Source organism: Eubalaena glacialis, chromosome 12, assembly GCF_028564815.1.
Source record: "Eubalaena glacialis isolate mEubGla1 chromosome 12, mEubGla1.1.hap2.+ XY, whole genome shotgun sequence".
Classification (NCBI taxonomy): domain Eukaryota; kingdom Metazoa; phylum Chordata; class Mammalia; order Artiodactyla; family Balaenidae; genus Eubalaena; species Eubalaena glacialis.
Genome location: NC_083727.1, coordinates 71,446,103 through 71,462,276, shown reverse-complemented (window position 1 = coordinate 71,462,276; position 16,174 = coordinate 71,446,103). Strand labels below are relative to the sequence as shown.

The window sequence follows — 16,174 nt, the reverse complement described above, 5'->3', positions numbered from 1 at the left end:
AATAAATAAAAAGATTAGGATAGAGGACACCTGTTGGGGGGCAGTTTGGACTAGAAAGGCTGCACATCAGTGTGAGAATATATGTTACCTGAGGCATTTAATTCTTGGATGGTAATATAAACCCACTATCCAGAGATAATCACTGCAGTATTACTGTTTGGAATTTTTATTGCTGTATAATTTGTCATCATGATAAAATTAAAAGCAATCGAAATTTCCAGTCTTTGGGAATTAAATATCCATTAAAATGAAATGTTCCTGGGAATTCCCTGGCGGTCCAGCAGTTAGGACTCGGTGCTTTCAGTGCTGGGGGTGGGAGTTCGATCCCTGGCTGGTGAACTAAGATACTGCGTGGCCAAAAAAAAAAGGAAATGTTCTCCATGTTGCCAATGAGTAGAAGAATTTCTAATGGTATTGAAAATTGTCATTATAGAATATTAAATAAAAAATCAGGAAAACAAACCATACAGTAAAATTTAAATTTTATTAAAATTTATATCTATATAGAAAAAGACATTAAAATTTTTTTACAGTGGTTTAACTCTAAATGGTGGAATTGTGAGTTATTTTAATTTTATGCTTAATGTTCTCCTTATTTTTATCTTATAAGATTTTTTTTATAAAAAATTATAATATAATTTTTAATAGGTAAAAAAGAAAAAAATATAGCCTTTAGGAAATTAGGAACATTTAAACACCCCAGAACCCTATGCCTAAAATTGAAAAAAAAACATATTTTACTTACCCTTGAAGTTTGTGTTCTGCAGATTTGTTCTTTATTCAGTTAAAAATTGATAAATAATTTAAATACCAAGTAAATGGCAAATTGAAAATTGCATAGGAGACAGTTTCTTATATTTGGATTTCACGGAATCTAAGTTTAGTAGGTTATATTTATTCTAAGTTAAGAAGAATGTTCAAAGAAATTTGAGGTACTATTATATGAATCATCTATTAACCATAAATCTAGAATAAACATTAATATGGATTGAGTGTATTGTACTTCCTGAGATATGGCTATTTAGTAAGATAGACAACAATACTATGGCCAGAGCTGATATCACTAGTTGACAGAAGTGTTTAAAGTGTATATAACAAGCTCGCCTCCCCAAGATGCCACTGAAGCTGAAGTGATAAATCTCGTGTTATTTTATTCATATCAATAACTAGCTTTCTAGATTTTGTTTGTTAGACTCACCCAAGGAACTCTTTTTTGATAAATTTATTTATTTTGTTTTTATTTATTTATTTTTGGCTGCATTGGGTCTTTGTTGGTGCACGTGGGCTTTCTCTAGTTGTGGCGAGCATCTTGTGGTGCGCAGACTTCTCATCGCAGTGGCTTCTCTTGTTGTGGAGCACGGGCTCTAGGCACATCGGCTTCAGTAGTTGTAGCACGCGGGCTCAGTAGTTGTAGCTCACGGGCTCTAGGGCACAGGCTCAGTAGTTGTGGTGCACGGGCTTAGTTGCTCCAAGGCATGTGGGATCTTCCCCGACCAGGGCTCAAACCCGCGTTCCCTACATTGGCAGGCAGATTCTTAACCATTGCGCCACCAGGGAAGCCCCAAGGAACTCTTTTGGGGGAGCCTGATCAGACAACTTGCAGATATGTGACATTATTGCACAATGGAGAGTGCCAATATCTTCGGATAAATATATCATCTTTGCTGGAAAGAATTATTATATCATCTTTGTTGAAAAAAAAAATCTTTGATGGAAAAAATTATTTATTATAAATATATCATCTTTGTTGGAAAAAAAAGCATATTTCCTGTGGAAAGTGGATTTTCAAGTAGCATGTTGTTGACACGACCCCAAAACATCCAGTCAGCCACTTAGACTCTGTTCCCTCTCTTTTTTTTTTTATGTTAGCCAACATGGATGATCACTGCTGGTACATTAATTCAAGAGATGTTACAAAATGGTGATAGTCTGTCAATCTTTTTCAGTTACGAACTGGGATACATGAATAAAAAACTTTCTCACTTTCAATCTGATTATCTGTTACTGCAGTTGGTGTTGGAAAGTCCCTTATTTGCCAGTTCTGAAATTGATAAGTTGGTTCACTAGCATCTTCTAACAGCATCAAAATCAGGTTTTTTTTTCTTTTAAGGTATCATTATGAATTCACAGATTTGAACATATTTTATGTATCTCAGTCTATTGTAGTTATCATCCTTGATAATAGTCAACATTTCCATATTTGGACAGTAGGAGATGCTCCAAGTTGGCTCCTGAGTTCTTTTCACACAACCGCAAATGTCTTATAGCTTTCTTGCTCTCCTACTATACAGCAAGATGCAGAAGGCTCATCTTGTACATTTCTTGCCTCAGCTCCATAATCAGTCATTTCTCCAATGAGCCCTGTTTTCTTTTAATGGTAAATGGTAGAGACTACAATCTGGGCCATAGGGGTAGGATTCACAGGTTTTCATGCACATGAATTCATACTTTCAGTTTCTGTATTTCCTTTTACAGGGGTTCCCATTTTACTCAGAGCAAAATTCTTTCAATGACCCATAAGACCCGACATGATCTGCGTGCTGTGTTTCTTCTCTTTAACATACATGCACCTGTCTTTGGGCAACTGTCCTGGGAATGTGCCCTTTGCTCAGATATGTCCATAGCTCAATCCCTCACTCTCTGTCTTTGCTTAATCTCACCTTCTCATTGAAGCCTATCCTGTCAACTCTATTTAAAAATCACAACAGTATTTACTTCCCTCCCCAAATCCACTCCCAATGTCCTGTGTTCTATTTTCTTTTTCATGTCGCTTCTCATTCTCTCACATACTTTATAATTTCTCACATACTTTATAATTTATCCTTCTTTTCCTCCTCTTAAAATGTAAGCTCCACAAGGGCAGGGATTTTGTTCGTTTGGTTCACGGCTGTATCTTCAGTGCTTAGGACAGTACCTGCACATGGTAGCTATTCAGGACCTATTTGTTCAATGAACAAATGAGTGAAACCTTAGGATATTTCTGAATCACCCCACACCTAACCTCTCAGTGTGCCTTGATCGTCAAAGGAACAGATTGAATATAAAGCAAACAAAACTTGGGATTTCCCTGGCGGTCCAGTGGTTAAGACTCCGTCCGCGCTTCCACTGCGGTGGGGGGGGGGGCGGGTTCGATCCATGGTTGGGGAACTAAGATCCTGTGTGCCAATTAAAAAAAAAAAAAAAAAAAAAAAGCAAACAAAACTCATCAAGAAACTGAGCTTTATTCAGATATGTGGAAACAGGTCCATGAATTTCAAAGCTATCTTGACATTTCTGGGTGTGTGGTCAGACTCTGAGCAATGTTTCTGCATTCATTTCTGAAGCAGAAATGTAATTTAAACCGCGAGTCTACATCAGTGATGAAAATAAAAAATCAGAATTGAGATGTACCCCCAAAGAATACACCTTACTGTTGCCCCAGAGAAGTTTAGTCTGCTTAAGGCCTATGTTGCACTAATGTAATTAAATTGATCAACCATTAGTAACAGGCCCCAAACTGTACTTTTGTATAAAAATAGTTGATTAAAGTTATTTGGTTTGTACGATCTTTCCCATTCCCATAGATTAATGAATTCTGAGGAAATTTAAATTTTTGCAGGAAAAATATTGGGGCACCACACTATCAGTGGATTGAGCACTGGACTGAGAGAGGGATAGGTGTTGGTTGTCAACTTGGTCATTAACTAGCTGGGTTACCTTGGGCAAGTCAAGAATCTGAATTTAGACTTAAAGCGGTCTTTGAAGTTGACTAGGGCCAGCCTCCTTCCTCCAGCTCACACTAATAGGAGACTGTGATAAGGAGACAGTACATTCTGTTATTGGAAAGTTCATTTTTAGGTTTCAGTTTGCCTCTTTTTATTTATTTCATTTATCTCCTTTGTGTCTTCCAAAGAAACATTTCAGTTAACTACTCCTCTGGGGAAGGTATTTAGTGGGATAAGAACACCATCTCTTGATTTAGACTGCCAGATTTTCAATCTAATTCCCTCACTTCCTATGTGACCTTTATTAGGTTACTTTTCTTTTTTTTTTTTTTTTTAAATTTCAGCTGCTAATCTTTTTTTTTTTTTTAGTGTGGCCGTTATATTAACATTTTTTAAAAAATTAATAGTAATCTTTATTATTATTTTTTTATATATTTATTTTTGGCTGTGTTGGGTCCTCGTCTCTGTGCGAGGGCTCTCTCCAGTTGCGACAAAAGGGGGCCACTCCTCATTGCAGTGCGTGGGCCTCTTCACCATCACGGCCTCTCCCGTTGCAGAGCACAGGCTCCTGACGCGCAGGCTCAGCAGTTGTGGCTCACGGGCCTAGTTGCTCCGCGGCATGTGGGATCCTCCCAGACCAGGGCTCAAACCCTTGTCCCCTGCATTAGCAGGCAGATTCTCAACCACTGCGCCACCAGGGAAGCCCATTAGGTTACTTTGCTAAGTTTGTTTCCTCATCTGTAAAATTGGCCTAATCATAGTACCTACCAGATGGGATTATTATTATTACTATTATTCCACATGAAGTACTTTCAAATACCTAAAAATAGTCATCATGCCTTCCCTTGATTTTCACTTCTTCAGGTTAAGTATATCCAAGTCCTTAAAATATTCTCTAGAATGACATGGTTTCCAGAATGCTTGTCTTCATCCTTAGGTTGCCCCCTCGTTTGTCACTGTTCTTCTTAAATGTGGCACCCAAACTAAAAAGTCTGTATTATAGTGTGCAAAATACAGATGATGACGAAATCATTCCTTCCAGTGATCTAGACCTTAAGCAGCCTATATATATATATATATTTTTTAAATTAATTAATTAATTTATTTTTGGCTGTGTTGGGTCTTCGTTTCTGTGAGGGCTTTCTCTAGTTGCGGCAAGCAGGGGCCACTCTTCATCGCGGTGCGCGGGCCTCTCACTATCGTGGCCTCTCTTGTTGCAGAGCACAGGCTCCAGACGCGCAAGCAGCCTATATTTTAAGTCTCTCAGTTCACGCATATATAAATTGTGTAAATACTAATAATGCCTACTCCCTGAGTTACTGTAGGAGAAACCAAGATGATGTATGTTAAAGTACTGTGGAAAATAAAAGGAACCATAGAAGTGTCAGCCATTATTTTATACCGAGTATTTTTCATTAAACAGTGAAATCATGATAGGTATGACCTATCAGTTACCAAAGATGTTAAGTTAAAAATTTTTTTGCAATCTTAATGTTCATATAGAACAAGGAAATTTTACACTGTGAAATATCTAGTAAGCCTAAATCATTTTTTGTTATATGAGGTAATTATAAAAGAACTAATTTCATTTATGTTAAAAAGTTTTTCCTGTGAATCATAAGACTTCAGATAACATTCCCTTTATAAGATAGTTTAATTTCTATCTCTAATTTTTTTTTTTTTTTTTTTTTTGGCCACGCTGTGCAGCATGCAGGATCTTAGTTCCCCGACCAGGGATTGAACCTGTGCCCGCTGCAGTGGAAGCAAGGAGTACTAACCACTGGACTGCCAGGGAATTCGCTCTAGTTTCTTTACTGAGATTTTTTTACTGAAAAATTATCTATTTCTTAAATAACTGATCTTGATATTGAAACAGGTTGGAAAGCTTTGTGAGTGGCAGCTGTTTGTTATTATTCAATAAGAAAGTGCATTTAAAGAAAAAAAAAAAGGAAGTACATTGTCAATCCAGTTTCAATGTAATAAGTAAAAACCTAAAGGGAAAATGTATAAAACCAGAGACATTACATTGCATGGACTTTTTTCATAGTTATTACTCATAAATCTTTAGCCAAATATAAAGTCCCCCAATTATAGCAGTGGCCATTTATCCTTCGCTTCTGTCTTAGTCTGTTAGAGCTGCCATAGCAAAATACCACAGACTGAATGGCTTAAACAATAGAAATTAATTTTCTCATAGCTCTGGAGGCTGGAAAGTCCAAGATCAAGGTGCCGGCAAGGTAGGTTTTATTCTGAGGTCTCGTTTGGGCTTGTAGGCAGCCACCACCACACTGTATCCTCACATGACCTCTTTCTTGTGGGTGCACATGGAGAGGCAGAGAGAGTGAGCTCTCTGGTGTTTCTTCTTACAAGGACACTCATCCTATTGGACCAGGGCCCTACCCTTATGACATCATTTAACCTTAATTACTTCCCCTGAGGCTCCATCTCCAAATATTGCCACACTGGGGTTAGGGCTTCAACACATGAATTTTGGGAGGACACAAATATTGAGTCCATCACAAGTTTTCAACTTTTCTCATTTCTTTTATCTTTTGGAGAACTTAGATCATACCATCATTGCCCACCCTAAATATACATACTGAATTCCATTTAATTAGACAAATTTGTAATGGGAGTCATTACATTGTATATTAGGCACAGAGTTTAAGAAGTGAAAGGGCAGTTTCTCCTTGAAATGAACACACTATAGGGCCAGAGAGAGATAAACACTAATTAGAAATACAACTGCTATGGGTCATTTTATAGTATAACTGGAGAGGATCTTATTTTACCTCATTTTCATCATCTTTCTATAGTACATCCGATCTTTGTTATTACCTGGGACCGTTTTCTAGCAGTCTAATTTTTTTCCCTAATCAACCTGGATCTCAAGGTCAATTTTAACAACACTTTCATCTACACCCTTGATTGGCCCATCATGGCTCTGCTCCTCCTGTCCAGTTTATCCCTAATTTTGGATTAATCCACTGATCTGTTTTCTGCTCCCACATGGATGAGCCCCATAGAAGAGTAGTGAAGAATTATGTTGATTAACTATTACACTTGGTAATTTTCAGCCTCATCAGGCACTTTAGCACCGCAAGGCAAACCTCTAACTTGTCTGTAGTCAACTCCACTTCTCCAAGTCCACAGTGTCTGATGAAAACCCTTATCACACTTCGTAAATTCCTCATCTTGTTCTCTCCGGAAGACCACTTTGCAAAGTTGTCCTTGGATATTAACTCCTTCAATTTTATGCTGACCAGTGGTCTGCATTAAATACAAGGCAACCTCCAGCCTCATTACCCCAAGCAACTATTTGCTTAGCTTCTCACCCTTGTTTTCTGGAACTCCTTGATTTTCTATCTAGTTTGTTTCAGATGTGGCAGTTGAACTTGACAACAGATTTCTGCTTCCCAGTTTTTGTTTGTTGATGCAAATTCATCTTTAGGATTTGAACTAAACCTGGAATGTCTTACTCCTGGAATGTCCCAGGACTCAACTCTTGGACCAATTCTCCATTTGTATTCACTCCCTTGGTGATCTCACCTTATGGCTTTAAATATACCATCCACATGCTGATGACTCCCAATTTTATTTCTCCAGCTCAGATCTCTCCCCATATCTCATTTGGATATCAAATGCCATCTCAAACTTACCATGTTCAAAATCAAGCCTCTGCAAAAAGGTGCTTTTGGGAGAGATGGATTTAACCACTATCTTGATTGCAGTAATGGTTTCACGGGTGCATACTTACACTCATCAAACTGTACACTTTAAAAATGAACCATTTATTGTTCTTCAACTGTATTCAGTAGTTAGGAGGCAAGGGCACATCCAGTTTCCTGACCTCAGTAATGCACTGTATTTATAAATATTATTTTCTTCAAATGATGAATTCTATTTGTCTTCTGAAATGCTTTTTGCATTGTTAATACTCCTTTGAAGGGAACTAGAATCAACTGAGTAAGCATAACTAATGTAAAGTTCCCAAGTACGTTGGATTATACTGTACTCCATGTGGGATTCTGTGAGATTAAATCTATTTCCTGTTATAACTCAGCTGCATGGTATGCCAGGACCTCAGAGATGGACTGACTAGTGGTCAGGGGGGAAGAGGCCAAGACTTGTGAGAATGAGACTGAGTGGTTCTCATATTGGAAAGGTACCTTTCCCCGACCCCCCACCTCAAAATGGTCCATAAAATTTTCAAAGCTTCATGGCACTTATATTTTGACCTGATTTCTGTACATACCCCAAAATGTAGAATCAGTGAGGTGGAACAATGTCGGAGGCAGTGGCAATATTCAGTGAGGTAATTATAAATACTATGCTTTAAATACTATTTGGATCTGGAACCAAGCTTTTGGGAGGAAATATGGGAAGGAGGGTCCCACCCCCAGGGAGGAGGAATTGACAAAAGATAAGCAGACCATCCTAGTAGGCTGGGATTCAAAGGCTCTAAATTTAATGGGTGAACTGGTTTAAAAATCATGAAACAGCCAAAAGCTTTCACACAGGCTGGGCAAACAGCAAGGATTATGAAGTGTATAATCAGTTCAGAGGGCACTTGATTGGGAAGCCAAGTGCAGTGGATATTGGATTTCTAGCAATAGAACTAATTTTAGAAAACACCAAAAAGTAGGATTGAGCCTACTGTATTTTAAGATAACCTGGAGGCATGGTGTTAAGCAGAGAAAATATTGGTTCACATCACACACATGTAGACTCTGCTCTTTCAATCTGAAACCAGCCCTAACCAAGCAGATCCTGGTCTGTTTCAGTCCTATTCATTTAGGTCTTTAGGCTTTTGATTCTTAATCTACGCTGCCTCTCTAAGTTGCAGGTATGTTCTGGAAGGTAAATCCCTTACCCAGATAACAGCTTAAGGTCCCTGGTCTTAGCTAGTAGTTAGTTGCCTATTACCCAGCTAAGTCAGCATTCACAAATCAGAAGGCCAGTAGAGTATAACAAGACCTCTGCTGTGCGAAAGAAAAAAGCTACTAAGTCAATCGGTAATTTAAAAGGAAGCTGCTATGTTGAGCTAAGTTCCACTAAAATTGTACCTTTTTGGACCCAACTCTCATCTCTTGTCAAGTGTGTACCCTGCAAAATCAGTAGGGCTCAATAAGTGACTATGTGTCTTCCTACTGAAAACATGTCAAGTTTCAGGGAATTTGAATGATAGCTTTTTTTAGTTCTGTTGCTCAAGAAGCTTGGGGTACTGTAGCATTTCAGTCTTATCCTCCACCTTATTTGTCCCACATCTATCCATCCAACTGATGCCTAAATTCTCAATTTACCACCCTCAGCATACCATCTTTGGTTGGTGTCTCCTACGCCTAAATTTATCACTTGTTCAATCTCCTCAGTTCTTTGTATCCCTGTATCTTGCCTTCTTTCTTGGTATCTTGTACAACTATTGATGTGACAGAGGACACAGTAAATGTTTTACCCTTGACCTCCCTGGCAGAACCTAGTATAGTGCAATGAAGTATACATACATTATTTGGATTTTATCAACTAAGGAAATATGATATTTTATAAGACTGACTGGGAGGGAAAGGAGCAAATCCAGAAGGGACTGAGGGAAAAGAGGTCAAAGGGCTCTAAAGCCAAGTTTTATTCATTTCATGCTTTGTTTTGAAGGGACTGATATTTGCCAACTTTGACAAAAGGGCAGTTTTCTCTGCAAGTTTTGTGTAGATCCCAATTGGTCTTTAATCATTCACTGTTCGTTTAACATTTACTGACAACCAAGTGCCAGGTAGTTAAGGTATCTAGGTACTTAAGATGTCAGTGTGTGAAACAGATCTTATCGAGCATGTTGTAAAAGTTCCAACCAAATAAAGCAGGGTAAGGGAGATCAGTGATCAAGGGTGCAGATTGCAGTACCAATGTTTCCTCATTTCCAAATACACATAAGTGCAATAAAGAACAATGTAACACAATGCTGTACACGGGGGTGGTTTACGACTGCAAGAAACATTTTCAGAGCCCCATTTTTGTACACTGTCTTAATACTTGGGCCAAGTTCACTGTGTGCCTGACCACTACAGGCTTATCAGTCTCATGAACCTGACTGAGCTGCATGGACCCCAAATTGAATTCTCACTGAGGCAGGTGAACATTTTAAGAAAAAGAGTTCATTATAAGGTGACAAGAATATTGACACTCTGACTCTGACATTTAAATATGGGCTTGGGAACAATTTATTCATGCAGCTATTTAGGGAAAATGATTATGCATGGAACCCAACCACCCTGGTTAGATCAGATGCTATTACTGTTTACACTAATCCATTCTGTACAATGTTTGACCAGTTTTAACCCAGATTTTATCAGTGACCTTCCCTCATGACTCCTGATTGTTATGCTGTGCTCTCTTCCTTAATTTTCAGCATTACTCCTCCCCATTTTTAGCATAAATACCCTTTCATATTACTATTACAGTAGGACTAAATATTCCACAATTCAGCTAGTATTCTGATCGTTTTGATGCCTGGCTTTCCCTCCCCTCGCCCCAGTCATAGGTCCTCTCTCTACTCTGCTTTCACCTCCATTAATTCAGTAGTACTTAGTACCCTGCACAAAGCCAAGGTTTTCCATATCCCCTTGTGATCCTTATGATTGCCAAACCAAGTCATCTCCCCCTACTAAGGATTTTCCCACAATAGTATAAACTTTCACTTGGCTGTATTTACAATTATGCATTTTAAATTCAGACAGGTGACCAAAGGCTAAACATTCACTCAAAATTATTTAATTACAAGGCTGGATAAGTGAAAAAGAATTTTCCATTAAGAACAGTTTCAGAGCTAGAAAGTGTCAATAATATACTGGCTAACAGGTTACGACTCTAGGGCAGTGACATGATTAAACAGAAATGGCTTGAATCTTATGGATGCATTAATCTAGATTCGATGTTGGCTCAGAAATCTATTTACAAATGCAATTTCAAAATTAAAAAAATAAATAATCTGTCTTGAGTTTTGTTTTCTTTCCGTGTCCATAAAAGGAAGAGCTTTTCCTGATCACCAGTTTTTCATACAACAGACAAGTAAATCTCGTGGCACTAGCCCTAGAAAAGGAAGAACATTTGAGATTTACAAGACTATCAACATCTCAAGAACTTATTTAAAGGAATTTTCAAAAATACTGTCGTCCTTATATTGGTCTATCTCAGAAGCCAGATCCGTATAAGTTTTTTTCAACAGAAATTCAGGTTCGGGATAGGATCATCATAGATAAGACCAAGGACACAAGATTGACTGATTGTTAAGCAAAATATCTCTACTCACAGACATGTTTACACCTTAGGAACTTCATGGCAAACTGGCCTCTTTCCATAGGCAGACAACGACCCCTGTCACTGTTGGCAGAGAAAAAAAACACTAGTGTGAAGTAACAGTTTTTCCCCTATAAGAGGCATAAGCTAACAGAAAACTGAGTTATAAAATCCAGGCAACAAAAATTTGTTATCTCGTAACTGCATATTGGTCTTATCTCAGAAGCCGAATCCGTACATGCTTTTCTTCAGGTAATCCGCTTCGGGATAGCTTTCCTCATTGATCAGACCAAACTCCGTTAAGCTCTATCACACTGACACTTACCATAAACCAGAGCAGCACTAAAAGGCAAGTACTACGGAATGCTATAGTAGATGTTGTAAGCCACATAACTTACTTTCAAATGAAGCTGTTCATCATCAATCGGTGACGGTCATAGCTTCATTAGTATTCATCGACCTGCAGGATGCTCCTTCGAGGACAAAAAAATTTCTCATTTACTCTACATGTGGACTAAACACATGCCGACTCAAAGTATTAATACGAGTCCAATACACACCTGGTAAGACTGTCAGGTTTTAACCAAGTCATTTTCCAGCAAATCTTCTCCCATACGTTTTGGAACTTTCCTTTGCATCTAAAAAAAAGAACCTTAATTTCAAATGATGCTCCATCATCGTTTCTGTAAATCAACAGGTTTACTCCTTCGGTTTAAAAACTAAGCCCTCAACAACCCTTACCTCAGCCTCTCCACATAACAGCTCCGTTACACCAAAAGCCATTGTTCTTGCGGGGCATCTATTTAAAATTAAGCATTCTCACAGAATGTCATAGTTCAAGGTTTTCAGCACTAAACTCCTCCCCTTCAATAATCCTATTTGCACACAGCGCCACCTGGGCACAATACAATTCAGTCTCACGCCGAGTCAGGAGCTGCCCGTTTTGAAATAACTGTTGATCTGGCCAAGGGAGAAAAACACCCTATCAGAGGCCTCTCGCTCTTAACGTTAAGGGTAACCCCCCGCCCCCAAATCCCAGGAATGTTGTCTTCTGCCGGCCGCCTCCCAGGCTCAGTCAGCGGCTGCCCGGGCGTAACAACCAGGCCGCGCGCATCGCCGCGGCCACCAGCGGCCGCCTCCGCACGCCTAAGCTCGAAGCCGGCCGCCACCACGACTCGGGACACGTGGCGGCCCGGCGGCGTGTTCCCCACGTCCAAGTTTTCATCACCTCACTCTAACCTTCAATTTCTGTAATCGTTTCACCGTACTGCAGCCCCCAACCTAAGCTGCGCCGCCCGGGTTCGCTCGGACAACTGCCCACAACGCCCACTTACCTAGTACCACACCGCTGCTCCCAAGTCCTGACGTAAAAGACCGAGCGGTATCGCCAGCAGTTCCCTATATAGTCTCTCCCGAGCCGGAACGAGGCCGCTCCTCCCTCTCGCATCTATTGGACGCTGTAGAGTAAGGGGGCGTGGCCGGCTCCTGACAGGAGGAGCGAGAGCGCGCCCGGCGGCTCTTTTCTTTCGGGGGCTCGTTCCGGGGCGTGGTGCGCGCACCGTCGCTCCGTGGCGCGCACGCCCAGCCCCGGGCGCGCGCCCGCTGGCTCGCCGCTGTCCGTCGCTTCCGAGTCTGGCTCTACGTGGCGCGGGAGTGGCGCCAGAATTTAAACGAACAGCCGCCTTTGCAGGCGAGGCTACCACCTACCCTGAGCCAAGTCTGCCCGCGACGGCTGGGGCGGCTCGGGGCCGGCAGTGGACTTGAGTGTAGCAGTGGACTTGAGTGTAGGGCGGCCTCACCCGGTGACCCGCTCGAGAAGTCGGGCTGGCTGGTGGGCTGGCGCCTGCGGGAGTTGACGCCGGGCGGCCCCTGCACGCCCGGAAAGAGAAATTGGCGGGCAGAAGTGCTCGGGTGAAAAAAGTCTGTGAAAGCACCGTGTTTCTCCTCCGGTCCACAGCGAGAATGCCGCGCGTCTCGGGAGAGCCGGCCCGCCGCTCGGCACGCGGCCCAGCTGCGCTCCGCGGGACCCGCCCCACCCACACGCCGCCGGGCGCAGCGCGCTGCTGTTACGCTGATCCGCCCAGAGAGTTCTCCCCGAGACGGGAGACCCGAGAGGTAAATCCAACGCTTGGTAGAGAACACTGAGGCCTGAAGTAGCTAAGTAATTTTCCTAAATTCACACAACCAAAAAAAAAAAGGCTTTGCTATTTAAAATTTTTTTTGTACTAAATTCATTATAATGCATGCAGGAGAAAGATTAATTTGAGAAATTTCCCAGAATGCTTTATCCAAACGACACTTCAATTCAGTAGCAACGATTGCATTAATTAGTAAGTACGCGTAAATATACGTACGTATATTGCACACACGGGAGCACACGACATTAGAACATTTTGGCATTTGAAAATTCAGGTCTTCATAGCACTTAACAACTAGTTATTATGTACGTGTGCGTTTGTTTATTGTCCTCCGCCGGTGCACCACTCTTTATTTTTCTGCCTTAGAACAGTGCCTGGCATAAAGCAGGTGGTCAGTAACTACTAGTTGAATAAGCGAATAACAGGAACCTAAGCGATGAAGTGTTTACTTGGCTGGCCGTTATGTAGATTTGAAAATAACCATTTTGTAATGCACAATGTAAATTTGCATATTCCTCATATTAAAAAAACTAAAACAGTACAAAAGGATATAAAAAGCAAAGTAAAAGTTCCTTTTCATATCGCTGGGAATCTTCTCTCTGCTATTAACAGTAACCGATATTAACAGTTTTTGAAACTTTCTATGCACATATATGTACGTATTTTTTCACATGCAAATAGGATCTGTGTCCTTTTCTGCAACTTGCTTTGCCCCCTGGTAAATATCATAGACATCTTTCTGTATCAGTACATATAGATGACCTTCTTGTTTATAGCCTGCATAGTATTCAGTTGGATGTGTCATAGTTTCATAACTTTCCAGCTTTTCACTATTTCAAATAGTGCCGAAGTGAATTATAGGTATATCATAGTGAGCTTGTGAGAAGATCTGCAAGATCGATTTCTAGAAGTGAGGCAACGGTTATGTGCACTTAGATTTGTGATAGATATTACTTAATTGTTCCCAGCTTCCTTCCACTCCCATAAAATGGTTGTGTTGTGATTATATTTTGAAGTGTGTTTTGCTAATTGAGAAACATGTATGACTGTTATGGGGTGGCCATTGTCACACAATTGAAACCGAAAACTATTACTCCCTTTGTTCTCTTTGAATCACTGTTTGCTGTGCTGAAGACCCTTAAAATCATCTGGTCAAAAGCAGTATAAAACAATGATTCTCTACCCTGACTTATCAATTGAATTACTTGGAGAGATAAAAAGTATCAGATTTCTGGTTCCTAACCTGGAGGTACTAAAGCAGAATATCCAAAAGTGGGACCCAGGACGCATTTTAAACAAGCATCTGGGACAGTGCTAACAGGAATATAACATAAACCACAAATGTGAGTCACATATGTAATTTTGAATATGCTAGTAGCCACTTTTAATTTAAAATAGTAAATAGCATCAGATGAAATTAATTCCAGTACATTTTATTTAACCCAATAGAGCCAAAATATTTTCATTTCAATATATGATCAGCATAAGTCCTTAAAATCCATTGTATATTTTACACTCACAGCACATCTCAATTTGACTGCCCATATTTCAAGTGCTTCATTGCCACATGGCTAGTGGCTGCTGTATTGGACAGCCCAGGTCTAGGGTGATTCATATACATATATAAGTTTGAGAACCGCTGTATTAGCGTAAGTGCAGTACTGCACATCTGATATATATTCCAGTCTTAAAAAAAAAAAAAAAAGACTCCCATATTCCTTTTAACTCATAAACGGATAACTCTAACAAATGCAATGCAAAATGAAATGAATTTAGAGCCTGATTAGTGACAACACTGCCCTCCAGTGAATGTGGCTGATGACTGTAAAGTCAGTACATAATTCATTCAAGACTTTTATCTCTTCAAGGAACAGAAAAACATACTGAGGGATGAAGCCAACAGTTATTGCTCCCACACCTAAAGCAGACAAGCGAAATGCTACCAAATATTTCAAGTGAGTTAAGAAAGACCATATAAAGGTCAGAACTGAAATTAAAAGTATCCTTGAAGAATTTAGCATACTGAAAACAACTCATATTCTGTTGCAAACTTTCGGATAAGATCATCATTTTAATCATTTTTTTTGGAAGAAATGTTCACTGAGCCCCTGGTGCATGCATTGTGCTTCAGGGAAGGTTAATGTGAATACACAAAAGTCCTTGCCCTTCCCGAAAGAGTTTATACTTTAGTAAGAAGTAACCACCCAATTTTAGACACCTCTGCTTTATTTTTTTTGTTTTGTTTTAATTTTTGCTGGAATATAGTTAATTTACAATGTTGTGTTAGTTTCAGGTGTACAGCAAAGTGACTCAGTTATACATATACATATATGCATATACATATACATATATACTCTTTTTTATATTCTATTCTCATATAGGTCATTACAGAGTATTGAGAAGAGTTCCCTGTGCTATACAGTAGGTCCTTATTAATTATCTATTTCATATATAGTAGTGTAGACACCTCTGCTTTAAAAATTAGACATTCATTAAAGACTTTTAGGTAAGATTATAGTGTGAACCAAATAGTGTTTTAGGAAGAGTTTGGAGAGAAAAAGCAGTGTTTAGAGATTTAGTGCAATCATTTAGATGAGATATTGTGAGGGACACCACTATAATTTTGGCCATGGAGATGGAAGGCAGGGAAGAGAACAACATATGGTGAGAACTTATGTGCTATTAGGTTCTTGTATGCATTGGATCATGTAATCTTCAAAACAATCCTGTTGTATACTTTAAAGATGAGGAAAATGAGGCATAGAGATCTCGGTTAACTAACTTCCCAAGTCCTTCTGACCCCAGATTCATAATCCTGTCCCCAGAACATGCTGTGGCTGTGTTGAAGGAAGAGATGGTAGGATGTGATGATCTGTGGGGGAAGAGGAAGTGGAGTGGAGCCTGGGCAGGCAAGAGAATGGCAGCTCCACTGACAGGAAGAGGCAAGTCAGGAATGACTGATTTGGGAGCTGGAAAAAGAAGATTCAGTTTTGGTTGTGTTAGATTTTGAGGGGAACATTTGGTTACATTTGTCCAGTGGACCAT

General features: G+C 39.9%; 1 long non-coding RNA gene and 2 other non-coding genes across 4 annotated transcripts; all 3 read right to left on the bottom strand.

Moving 5' to 3' along the window:
• Positions 1–10,444: 10,444 nt before the first annotated feature.
• Positions 10,445–12,390, bottom strand: LOC133102099 (uncharacterized). 2 transcript variants are annotated; one of them, XR_009702851.1, is made up of 6 exons: positions 12,326–12,355; positions 11,733–11,951; positions 11,552–11,629; positions 11,390–11,464; positions 11,005–11,075; positions 10,445–10,784 (listed from the first exon to the last, which is right to left on the bottom strand). It is a non-coding gene; the product is annotated as an uncharacterized LOC133102099 (long non-coding RNA). The 2 variants fall into 2 exon arrangements; XR_009702850.1 differs by lacking the exon at positions 11,733–11,951 and having other exon boundaries at positions 12,326–12,390.
• On the bottom strand, positions 10,883–10,953 carry LOC133102726 (small nucleolar RNA SNORD50). The gene has a single exon (XR_009703072.1). It is a non-coding gene; the product is annotated as a small nucleolar RNA SNORD50 (small nucleolar RNA).
• LOC133102727 (small nucleolar RNA SNORD50) lies at positions 11,208–11,277 on the bottom strand. Its single transcript, XR_009703073.1, has one exon. It is a non-coding gene; the product is annotated as a small nucleolar RNA SNORD50 (small nucleolar RNA).
• Positions 12,391–16,174: the final 3,784 nt, after the last annotated feature.